Genomic DNA, 12,811 nt, shown 5'->3' with positions numbered 1-12,811 from the left:
GGGGGAAAATCTATTTTTTCAAGAAGTTTAACTAGAAGAATGTTCTAACAGAAAATGTGTCTATAGCTTATGTAAAAATTGTGAAGAATTACCATGTACTTCATAACTAAAAGCCAGCAACCATACACACAGCATAATGAAGATCCTCAATGTAAGATAGTTCCAGAAAAAAATAGCTATAACTAGTGGGCTTTAGCACAAATCTTTCTGGAACCTAGCAATGCTTCTGCCCGTATAAAAAGGGTTATACATATTTAGCACATTGCTATGTATACGTTAGGCTTCAGTGTCTTTTACAACATAACTTACAAATGAGTTTATTTAATTAAAAGAAACTCATTTAGTTTATTGCACAATTAAAAAAAAAAATACACACATACACCTGATTTGCCCTTTGGCCAGTTTCAATAAAATGTATGAATGTATAGCCCTTTAAAAAGAATTAAGGAAAAGCGTGAATGCTATGTTTCTGACTTACGACAGAGCTAAATGCAGAAGAACAATATATAAGCAGTAATATTCATCAAGCAGGCATACATCAGCATGCAAAGTGATGTCTGTTGTGAATTACAACACACAAAACACTCTGTACTTATTTAATCTCAATATAAGTATGCAGCAGCGGTAAAACTACATTGAATTTTATGAAGCAATATGCATTATGCAACCGCACACTGGGTCATTACTTTTCAGGATACATTACAGTCTTCTGTGTAAGTGCATATTTTTGTTTAGTTCTGCCAATATAACTATTCATGAACTCAAGTCTACATCATAGATCGACTTACTATAATAGCTTTTTTTATATAATTTAATCCCTTTACGCAATATATATATAATTATATGATAACTTTCAGTGTGCGCATAAATACAGTACCCTCCACTAATATTGATACCCATGGTAAATATGAGCAAAGAATGCAGTGAAAAAGCGTCTTTGTTTTTCAACCCTTTAACCTTTTCTTTAACCCCTTAATGACAATTGCCGGTCCTGGCACGGCACGGAAAAGCATGTGCTTTACGACAATTGACGTGCCAGGACCGGCACGTCTTTAAACGGGTGCAGAAAGCGATCTACTATCGCTTTCTGCACCCAAAAAGCGTTGCTGAATGCCTCGACCTCGAGGCATTCAGCAACGCCGCGATTGGCGGCGGACGCCCGTTTTAAAAGCGTTTAGGAGGCGATCGACGATCGCCTCCTAAACTTAAATGGTGTCGCTGGAATGCCTCGATCACGAGGCATCCAGCGACACCAAACACTAACCTTTTGATGGGCTGTGACCGCTCCGGAGAGCGGTCACAGCCGCAGCTGCCGGCAATCTTCGCCATCAAGGAAGATGGCCGCCGTCCTGTAACAGGAACCACAAATTTTAAAAGTTCGCTAGATAGTCCAGACCATCTAGAGAACTTTGGCTCCACTTGCAGGTTGAATACAGGTACTGCATTCACCATGCAAGTCAATGGAGCCCAGCTTTCTAATCACAGTGTGATTAGTAAAAATAAATTAAAAAATAAAATAAAATTAATAATAATTAGAAAAAAATAGTAAAAAAACAGTAAAATGTAAAAATCATTTCCCACTGATGTCACTATCAGGGGAACCTCCAAGTTGAAAAAAAATGTTAAATTTTTTTTTAAAAAAATAAATAAAAAAAAAAAAATATATATAAAAAATATATTTTTGTGAGCAAGTCCTAAAATTAGCATATTAGCTTAAAACAATTCTCGCATGGAAAGAGTTAAAATACTGGCATATTAAATGCCCGTGGGGTGTCTACTTTTAAAAAATGTATGATTTGATGGGGTAAATTGAATGGGCCAGGTTCAACAACGTCCCAATTAACACCGGGGGAAGGATGGCCACACATCTAATTTCCAATTAGAAAAATGCACACGTACCAAATGTGGCCTTTTAGTTCCCCCAAAAAATGACACACCCATGCATGTGGGGTATCACTGCACTCAGGAGATGTTGCTGAACACATTATGGGGTGTCGTGTGACAGCGGCATATACCAGGAGCTGTAAATTCATACATAAAGTAGGTGTGTGTGGGAAAAATACACACACAAAAATATTACTGCAAACTTTGAAAAAATGCTGGTGGTAAAATATGTGCATGCAAAGAGTTAAAATACCAGCATTTAAAATACCCTGTGGTGTCTAGTTTTGAAAAATATATGGTTTTGTTGGGCACACTGAAATGGCCTGGCTCAAAGATGTACCAAATAGGGCATGGGCAGTGGATCCCAAATGCCAAAGTTCAACATTGAAAAAAGCGCATGCCCCAAATGTGGCCCTTTTGCCCCAAAACAGCCAGGCAAAATCATTCATGTGAGGTATCGCTGTACTCAGGAGATGTTGCTGAACACATATTGGGGTGTTTTGTGATAGTGACATATACGAGAACATTTTAATTCATACCTGAATTAAAATGTGTGTGGAAAACCAAATGCAAAAAAATGACTACCACAAAGTTTGACAAAGACTGGTGGTAGATATGGTGCATGGAAAGAGTTAAAATACTAGCATTTGAAATACCCTGGGGTGTCTAGTTTTCAAAAATATATGGGTTTATTGGGCACACTGAAATGGCCCGGCTCAAAGATGTACCAAATAGGGCATGGGCAGTGGATCCCCAAATGCCAAAGTTCAACATTGAAAAATGCGCATGCCCCAAATGTGGCCCTTTTGCCCCCAAACAGCCAGGCAAAATCATTCATGTGGGGTATCGCTGCGCTCAGGAGATGTTGCTGAACACATATTGGGGTGTTTTGTGATAGTGACATAAACTAGAACATTTTAATTCATACCTGAAGTAAAATGTGTATGACAAAACAAATGCAAAAAAATGACTACCATAAAGTTTGACAAAGACTGGTGGTAGATATGGTGCATGGAAAGAGTTAAAATACTAGCATTTGGAATACCCTGGGCTGTCTAGTTTTCAAAAATATATAACTTGATGGGGTAAATTGCATTGGCCGGGTTCAAAGATACCCGAAATGGCACATGGGGGGAAGAATTACCAGATTTGGAAAAAATGGCTTTGAAATAGCAAAACGCTACCTGTACTTATTGCCCCATAATGGGTAGAAAAAAGCAAAAAAACATAAAAACATTGGGTATTTCTAAACTCAGGACAAATAGTAGAATCTATTTAGCAGGTTTTTTCATTACCTTTTATAGATGAGTAAAAGATTTTTCAACTAAAAGTTAGAAACAGTCATTTTTTTCTAAATTTTTCACCATATTTTATAATTTTTTTAATAGTAAATAATATGATACAATCAAAACAATGTCATCTAAAGAAAGCCCTTCTTGTCCTGAAAAAAACAATATCTAATGTGTGTGGGTTCAGTAAACGGGAAAGAAGAAAATTACAGCTAAACACAAGCAGCGCAGAAATGTTAAAAAGGCCATTGTCACAAAGGGTACAAAAAGTAAAATCAGCCTTTGTCTCGAAGGGGTTAAAAAATGCACAACAATGCTCTGCTCTCATGGCAAAAAATTGCAACATATGTTTATAATTTTTTTTTAAAATATATGTATGACACAAATATTGGCACCCTTGTAGCAAAGCCAATAGCAAAGTTAATACTTTGTGCTACTTCCCCTTGCCAAGATAACAGTCTCCTATAATGCCTGATGAGGATGGAGAATACATGGCAAGGGATCTAAGACCATTTGTGCATACAGAATCTCTCCAGATCTTTCAAATTACTAGATTGATGCTGGTGGTCCTCTTCTATTCATCCCACAGGTTTTCTATGGGGTTTAAGTCAGGAGACTGGGGTGGCCATGGTATGACCTTGATTTTGTGGTTAGTAAAACATTTTTGTGTTGATTTTGATGTATGTTTTGGATCATTGTCCTGCTGGAAGATCCAACCACAGCCCATTTTAAGCTTTCTGGGAGATGCAGTCAGGTTTTCATGTAATATCTGTTGATATTTAATAAAGTCAATAATGCCATGTAGCCTAACAAAATGTATCCACCACCATATTTAACCGTGGACATGAACTATGTGTGTATCAAACCCACCTCTGGTTTTTGTTGCCAGAAAGCTCTATTTTGGTTTTATCTTGCCATAGAACCTGATCCCATTTTTGAAGTTCCAGTAGTGTCTGGTAAACTGAAGACAATTGAGTTTGTTTTTGGATGAAAGTAGAGGGTCTTTTCTTAAAATCCTTTCAAACTACTTGTGGTGATGTAGGTGATGTTGGATTATAGTTTTGGAGACTTTCTGACCCCAAGACAAGACTAACTTTTGGGCCACTCGACCATCCTCTTCACAGTGCGTTGAAACAATATAATCTCTTTCAGGTTAATTCATAACATTTCCAGTTGACTGCAATTTCTTAGTTATTACCCTGATGGTAGAAATAGGCAATTTCAATGCTTTTTGCTGTTTTCTTATAGACACTTCCCATTTTGTGAAGCTCAACAACCTTTTGCCGCACATCATAGCTATATTACTTGGTCTTAACCAATGTGATGTATGACTAAAGGAATTTGGCCCATATGTTACCTATTCTTTATACCCCTGTTATGGTTGAACAATTTCCTGTTCCTAGTCATATTCTTAAAATATATTTTTCTCATATGAATTCACAGGGATGCCAATAATTGTGCCACACATATATTTTTCATTTTTTGTTTGCAATTGTTTGATATCCATGAGAGCAGAGTATTGTTGTGTATTTTTTCGAAGAGAAGATCAAGGGGTTAACCAATAAAGACTATTTGTCACAGACTCATTGCTCATACTTACCAAGGGCGCCAATGTTAGTGGAGGGCACTGTATATCTAAATATGCAGTGTGTATATGTGAATGGGTTGCATATCTGCACAGCTTCCTACCATGCATGAATGTCCATAGGAGGACATTGCCCTTGCATTGCATACAAGAAAGACTGTTTCCCTAAGCAAAGTGTACACAGGGCACATAAGCTTGCATGAGAAACAGTCAAATACTTTGTTACCCTTGATGTAACAGATTGTGTCCCTGTAAAGCAGAGAGGTCTGGGAAAGGTTGAAACTGTCTTTAAGTGGAATGCTCAACTCATGCATGTCCAACTCTATACTGAGCTAAAAGGTTTTATGTAAAACAGCATATGCAGATAAGGGAGAGCATGTAACTATTGTTGGGAGAAGCAGGGCCATATGCAGAGCTGGGTGGGATAGAAGTCATAGCCCCCTGTCTTACCCAAATATCTACCAGTCTAGGGGGCCCTGGGGCAATCATGGGAGATCAAAGGTTCTCTCCAACCAGCCTATTCTGCCAGAACAGTGTTGACATAGCTTATGGTGTCTGGCAAATATTGGGATGTATACTTTGTACCAATTTCTGCTGCATATAATGTTATATCTCACCTATTAAGCTGCCGATTGGTCTTGATTGCTTCAGGCAGCCTTCATAGCAATGGCGAAAGGAAAGAACTTTAGGAGAGAAAATTGATTAGAGAATGCTTCTTGTGCAACCCTGACACAAACGTATTAGCTTCCATCAGATTAATTTTTAAATACCTTCAAAACAAATAAACGGATTGCCAAACACAGTACAGAACCAGATGTAGCACAAAGCATCATTTTCATTTTAATATGATGGGTGTTCTAAAGCATTAGCATTTCAAGAGCTAGGCAATCTGAAACTATTGAACACTTTGAAAATGAATTCTAGCATAATTTTTCTGTTGTAGACTGTCACAGTGGGAGATGTAAGGTGAATGGCCACTTTGATCAAGCCAGTAGCACTAATGCTCCTGGCAGTGTTGTAGCCTGAGCATCCAAGTATAAAGCATGTCTGGATTTATAGTAGTTTTTGCTGAAAAATGAGAGGGGATGAAAAATATTGATGACCATAAATGAAGATTTGTATATGTACTTTTATAAGTTTTATGTACCGTATTTGCTCAATTATAAGACGAGGTATTTTTTCAGAGCAAATGCTCTGAAAAATACCCCTCGTCTTATAATCAGGGTCGTCTTATAATCAGACCTCAAATAGGTCTGACTATGAGACGACTAAGATCCAGATCCCCCGCAGCCGCAGGGGACCTGGATCCTCCTGTCTCGCCCGCCCCACTTACCGGTACTTCTGAGTCCCCGGTGTGTAGCTGGGGCAGCGTGTATATGTCTACGCGATTCGGGGTCGTCTTATAATCAGACCTCAAATAGGTCTGACTATGAGACGACTAAGATCCAGATCCCCCGCAGCTGCAGGGGACCTGGATCCTCCTGTCTCGCCCGCCCGCCCGGTACTTCTGAGTCCCCGGTGTGTAGCTGGGGCAGCGTGTATATGTCTACGCGATTCGGGGTCGTCTTATAATCAGACCTCAAATAGGTCTGACTATGAGACGACTAAGATCCAGATCCCCCGCAGCTCAAATAGGTCTGACTATGAGACGACTAAGATCCAGATCCCCCGCAGCTGCAGGGGACCTGGATCCTCCTGTCTCGCCCGCCCCACTTACCGGTACTTCTGAGTCCCCGGTGTGTAGCTGGGGCAGCGTGTATATGTCTACGGAGCCGCACCGGTGCGGGGAACTCTGATCTCTGACAGTCGGGGAAGGTCTGCGCGATGCACGCAGACAACCCCCGCTGCTAGCTACACCTCCTTCCGGCTGCAGCGTAAGTGCGTGGGATCTACACGCTGCCCCGGCTACATGACAGGGAAGTCAGAAGCACCGGTAAGTTGGGGGGGGGCGGGGGAGTGTTAAATGGGGGGCATAAGGCATTTCTGGAGGCAGAGTGCTCTGTGAAATGCCTTTTAACCCCCTTAATGCCACTCTGCCTCCAGAAATGCCTTTTTAACCCTCTATATGCCACTCTGCCTCCTGAATGCCTTAAACCTCCCTATATGCCACTCTTCCCCAAAATATGCCTTTTAACCCTCTAAATGCCAGAGTGGCATATAGGGGTATAAGGCATTTCTGGAGGCAGAGTGGCACATAGGGGGTCAAAAGGCATATCATGGGGCACAGTGGCATATAGGGTTAAAAGGCATATCATGGGGCACAGTGGCATTTGGAGGGTTAAAAGGCATATCATGGGGCACAGTGGCATATAGGGGGTATAAGGCATTTCTGGAGCAGATGTGCATAACTGGGGGGGCAGGTTGGAAAATAGAACGAAAAAAAACCAAAATATTTTTCTCAATCATAGCTTTTATTAAAAAAAAAATAGTTAACATGAATTAACATTTACTGGTAAAACTTTTTTCCTATAGGGTCGTCTTATATTCAGGCTTTTTCTTTTTTTCCTAAATTAATATTCAGATTTGGGGGGTCATCTTATAATCAGGGTCGTCTTATAATCGAGCAAATACGGTAATTTGATTTTCTTTGTTACTAATATTCTGAATGAACTTCAAAGATAATAAAGTTCAAAGTGGTTTCATTTATTGCAAGCCTTTCCTTGCAGGAGTCTTTTTCTATATTGTTAGGTGTTAAATCTGCAGAATTGTTGAGGGATGTATTCCCTAACCTTGTAGGAAGTCTGCAGGAGAACTTAACATTTTAACTTTTACAGTTTTATGTATCCTAATGCATAATGCTCAACAATTTGAATTATTGCTAACTAACACAAATGCACATTACTCCCACTTTGAAAACATTGTAAGTATAACAAAAATGATGGAATAAACACTTGAACGATTTTCAAATCTCAACTTTGTGCCTAAAATATGTAAAACTACATACTGGATTAAATATTAAATAACAGATGGAATAAGTATCTTGTGAGGAGCTCTTCTCCCTAAAACTAAAAATGGAGTACTCCACAAAATCCGTAAAACTTTCTGGACACTACAGTAAGATGTACCAATGGTACAACCCACACCTCTCTTTACAGAAAACCCACAGACAGATGCAGCTATCTCCACAAATCCAGCTTTCACCCCTCCCATACTAAGCCGGGCATCATCTACAGCCAAGCAACCAGGTACCATCGAATATGCTGTGACCCCAACGACCGTAACCTGTATCTAAACGACCTCTCCAAATCTATGAAACAAAAAGGCTACCAATCAAAAACTATCAACCAACAAATCAACTCTGCTCTCAAAGTTCCACGCACACACCTGCTACAATATAGAGAAAAAAGAATCTCTACACCTGTACCACTTGTAGTCACCTATAATCCGGAAAGTCATCAAAGACCTACAGCCTATGCTAGCAGAAGATGAGACACTAAAAAACATCTTCCCTGAAACCCCCATTTTGGCCTTCAGACAACCCAAAAACCTGCAACAAAAATGAATTAACCAGAAACTACCCACTGACAGAATGAATAAAGAAAAAGGGACCACACCGTGCAAAAGGCCCCGCTGCAAACTGCGCCAACATATATGCACTGACAACATAGCCACCCACAACAGCAAGACCTACAGTATTAAAGGATCATATACCTGCACATCTAGCAATGTAGTGTATATGATACAATGCACGAAATGTGACCTAGGATGCTACATTGGAGAAACCAGCCAGCAATTAAATGGCAGAATGAACATGCACAGACATTCCATTAAACATCACAAGGAAAATTCTTACTGCACCCCTGTGGGACACCACTTCACCCAAAATGACCATTCTATCAAGGACCTAAAAATCAAAGTACTGAAAGGGGACTTCAGTTATACCAAAGAAAGACAAACATTTGAAGTCAGAATGATTCAACTATTCAACAGCAAGAATAGAGGACTCAATGTCGATTTGGGTTTCCTATCCCACTACACAGGTTTTACATAACCCCCACCTGCTATATGTACTGTATTTTTAAGTGCACCATGTTCATCTATATGTACCTGTATATATGATAACATGTGTAGACATATACATTCCCATCCCTATATTCATCACTGCATTCCTATTCCCTGTATGTGAGCACTAGCATCTTATGGGTTTTTTTTTGTCAATTTATCTTCAGCAGTCCTAACCTCCCCCCCCCCAAATTCCCCACTCAGAACATTTATTACAACATCTCACCCTCCCTTATCAGATCTGGGTAGTAAGCCCCCCTCCCCTGCCACACAACATAGAATTCTATGTGTCGTTTTGCTCAGAAATGTTTTAGACTTGAGAAAGGGAGAGGAGCTCCCGAAAGCTTGTCATTCCAAAATTCTGTTCAATAAAAAAGGTATTATCACAAGATACTTATTCCATCTGTTATTTGATATTGACACCACTGGACTAATACGGCTACAACCTCTACTCTACTACTGGATTAAATATATGTAAGATTGGAAATCTGATGTGTAAACTGAATATTTGGTGTTTTTAAAAAATATTTCTGTTCTTTATTTTCGTTTGAACTTATTATAGGTAATAGTATGTGTTCATGTTTCTCTCAACCTTACAGTGTTAAAAATAGTCAGATATACTTATTTTGGGGGGGGTGTAGTTAGAGGGGTGGCACGGAGGCAGTGCTTTACTGGGTTTTTTTTTTATGTGTCACTGTCACCTACAGTGATGTAATTACATTAGCCAATACACTCCCAATTAGATATTCTATGGCCACCATCATATGCAGGTACCTTGTGTTCAACACCTTTTATTGAATGCTATGGAGGCTGTGCCTGATTGCGAGGTTCCTCTTTACCTTTTTGTTCCTGCAAATCCAACTGTTATGTGATGCAGCATCCTGTTTACTCATTGTAAAGTGCTGCAGCATATGACACCACGTGCTCCATTTTTCTTCTCATTGCCTCCAATTTTTATGAATCTCACTATCTATTGTAAGACAACATTTAGAAAATCTTATACTCGGTTTGATGTGTGATTCTGAATACTTTGTTTTCTGTTTTGTTTTCTGTTTTAAAAAAATACTGTTATTGTTGAAAAGTGTCAGTTAAATAGGCTTTATATAATGTTTTTTTAGAAAAAATAATATTATAAATATTACAAGAAGCTGTTTATTTAACCTATCTAAATGCAGATGTTATCCCTTTGGTGATGTCCTTGAAACTGTTAGACAACAGAGATTGTAGAGCTTTGATCTGTGAGATAGTAGGTCTTCATGAAAGATTTTTCTGGAAAATGTTCTACAGGTTCCTTGTTCTGAGCACGGCATTGTCTCCCACTTATACCTGCCACATGCAATAGGGTAAATGTAAGACATCTTGCATAATGTTTCTTGCTGGTGATAAGCTATTTTGGTGCAGGTCTAACCAGGCATATTGCTCCTGATAACAGCCAACAAACAACAAAATATAGATTCTGAGCAGATAAAAAAAATGTTGGTTAAATTAGTTACCTCATCTAATGTTAACCTAATCTCTCAATGCATATTTATTATTATAAATGTATATATTTATTTATCATTATTTGAATTCCCTAATTGAATTGAAATCTCCCACTTCTTCCCAAATACATTTATTTTTTCTCTCTTGTCCTCTAAGCCTTTCACCTTCTCCTTTTAGATGGTGACCTTTCATGCCCATTCTCACATCTTGCATCTAAACTACATATTAGACATTCCTAATAATTTAACTAAGAACCCTAAAATGTTGCAATCTCTTGATGTTCATTTTTTATTCTGCTTTACGATTTTCATTTCATGTATTTTTTTTAAGGCCATTTGTAGCATATTTGCTTTTATTTTATATTGTAAAGACATGTCTGTGTGTTTTATACTAGACTGGCAGAAAATTACACGTTGAAAAAGTACTAGGATTAGTCAAAGTACTTTTGACATGGAACATGATCATAGAGGCATTAAATATACCGTCTGTTGCGTTTCTTTCCTGCATTTTAATTAATGAAGTACAACATATGAGTAAAAAAATGGTTACTTAATAAGGTATTGCAGAACAGCTTTCCTACAAAGGGCACATCTGTGTACCTAACCTTTATTTAGCCCGTAAAGTCATCTGTCTCATTTGGTATATTGTGTATTTGATGGTAATTAATTCTTCTCAGTTACCATTGTCTGTGGAGAACAGAAAGTGATATAATTGACAAAACATACAAAATATTAAAGTTCATATGTTTTACAGAGAGAGAGAAATCTACCATTATTATTGCATAAGTGCAAATAACTTCATGTATTTTCACATTTTTAATCAAACCATATAAAACATTCTGCATAAGATAGTCTGTGCAGGTAATTCAAGTTTTAATAACTTTCTATTAAATATTACTAACTATAACTAAAGTGTTTTTTTAATGCTGTAAGAAAGCTTTCAAAAATGCTTTTACTAACAAGATGAGGTTGCTGAAGTTTAATGTCTAAAGTCATACACCACGGCAAGACTAAGCACAGCAATAAGACACAAGGTAGTTATACTGCATCAGCAAGGTCAAATTTCAAGGCAGACGGGTTTCCAGATGTTCTGTCCAAGGTCGTTTGAAGAAGCACAAAGAAAGGGTCAATGTTGAGGACCATAGACGCAGTGGTCAGCAGCAGATAAAAGACACATCATGCTTATTTTCTTTTCACAATAGGAAGATGTTCAGCAGTACCATTAGCATAGCATTGGCAGAAAACAATGGGACCCTGGTACACACATCTACTGCCCTGATAAGTCTGGTCATGCATGGTCTTCATGAAAGACTTGCTGCGAAAAGGCCATAGCTCTGACTTGGAAACAAGACCAAGAGGCTTAACTATTCATGAAAACACAGGAACTGGGGTGCAGAAAAATATATTTTTTAAATACCGTATTGTCTCGGATATAGGCCGCACCCGAATATAGGCCGCACCCTAAAAGTTTGGTGCTTTTTTAAAGAAAAAGTTTTGTAATAGATATGCTGCCACTCTGCCCCCCCACCCCCGAGATATGCTGCCACTCTGCCCCCCTGATATGCTGCCACTCTGCCCCCCCGAGATATGCTGCCACTCTGTTTTCCCCCCGAGATATGCTGCCACTCTGCCCCCCCGATATGCTGCCACTCTGCCCCCCCGAGATATGCTGCCACTCTGTCCTCCCCCCCTCAAGATATGCTGCCACTCTGTCCCCCCCCCCGACTTACCAGAGCAGACTCCCAGGTGTCTTGCGGGGCCGGAGGGGGACATCTACGCAATACGCGCATACAACTCCCGGTGCCGGTACTCAGCGGAAGTGCCGGCACCGGAAGTTGTATACGCGTATTGCGTAGATGTCCCCCCCCGGCCCCGCAAGACACCCGGGAGTCTGCTCTAGTAAGTCTTGGGGGCAGAGGTAAAATGCATCGTACGGACGTTCACCGGCTGCGGCGATGCGCGTAAACAACCTCCGCTGCCGGCACGTCTGCACTACCCCCGTGGGAATTCCCGCCAAGGGAGATTGTTAAAGCACATCGTGCAGACGTGCCAGCAGCGGAGGTTGTTTACGCGCGCACCGCCGCAGCCGGTGAACGTCTGCGCGATGCGCTTAGACAACCTCCCGTGTCGGCACTCCCCCCGTGAGTTTTGAGATGTTTCTTGAATGTTGAGAGGGAGGGTGAATGCTGAAGGTTCGGTGGAAGTAGATCCAGAGATATGGGACAGCCCGAGTGAAATCTTGTAGACAGGAAAAGAAAGAGGTGATAAGTGACTCTAAAGGAGTAGAGACATGAAAATAGTGCTCCTTTAAAATAAAGAATATAAGAAACATGTAACAGGAGCCCTGGATCTTTGTTAACCAAGGGGCCACCAAAAGAATGCCATGAATGCACCAGCACCATGGGGGGTAACAGGGCGATTTCTCCCCCCCCCCCAGAGATCGACGGAGGCATGGTCGGAGAGTAGGGATAAAGCGATTAGTCCTCACATCTGAACATAACTCTTTATCTCCCTAATTTGAGGAGGAGCTTGGGTCATGCAACGTTGCATTGCATGACCCTGTGGGGGTA

This window comes from Sceloporus occidentalis, unplaced genomic scaffold, assembly GCF_023333645.1.
Source record: "Sceloporus occidentalis isolate IW3139 unplaced genomic scaffold, rSceOcc1.0.p SCAF_16, whole genome shotgun sequence".
NCBI classification, from domain to species: Eukaryota; Metazoa; Chordata; class Lepidosauria; order Squamata; family Phrynosomatidae; genus Sceloporus; species Sceloporus occidentalis.
The sequence above is the reverse complement of the archived record's forward strand: the minus strand, read 5'-3'. Positions refer to the sequence as shown.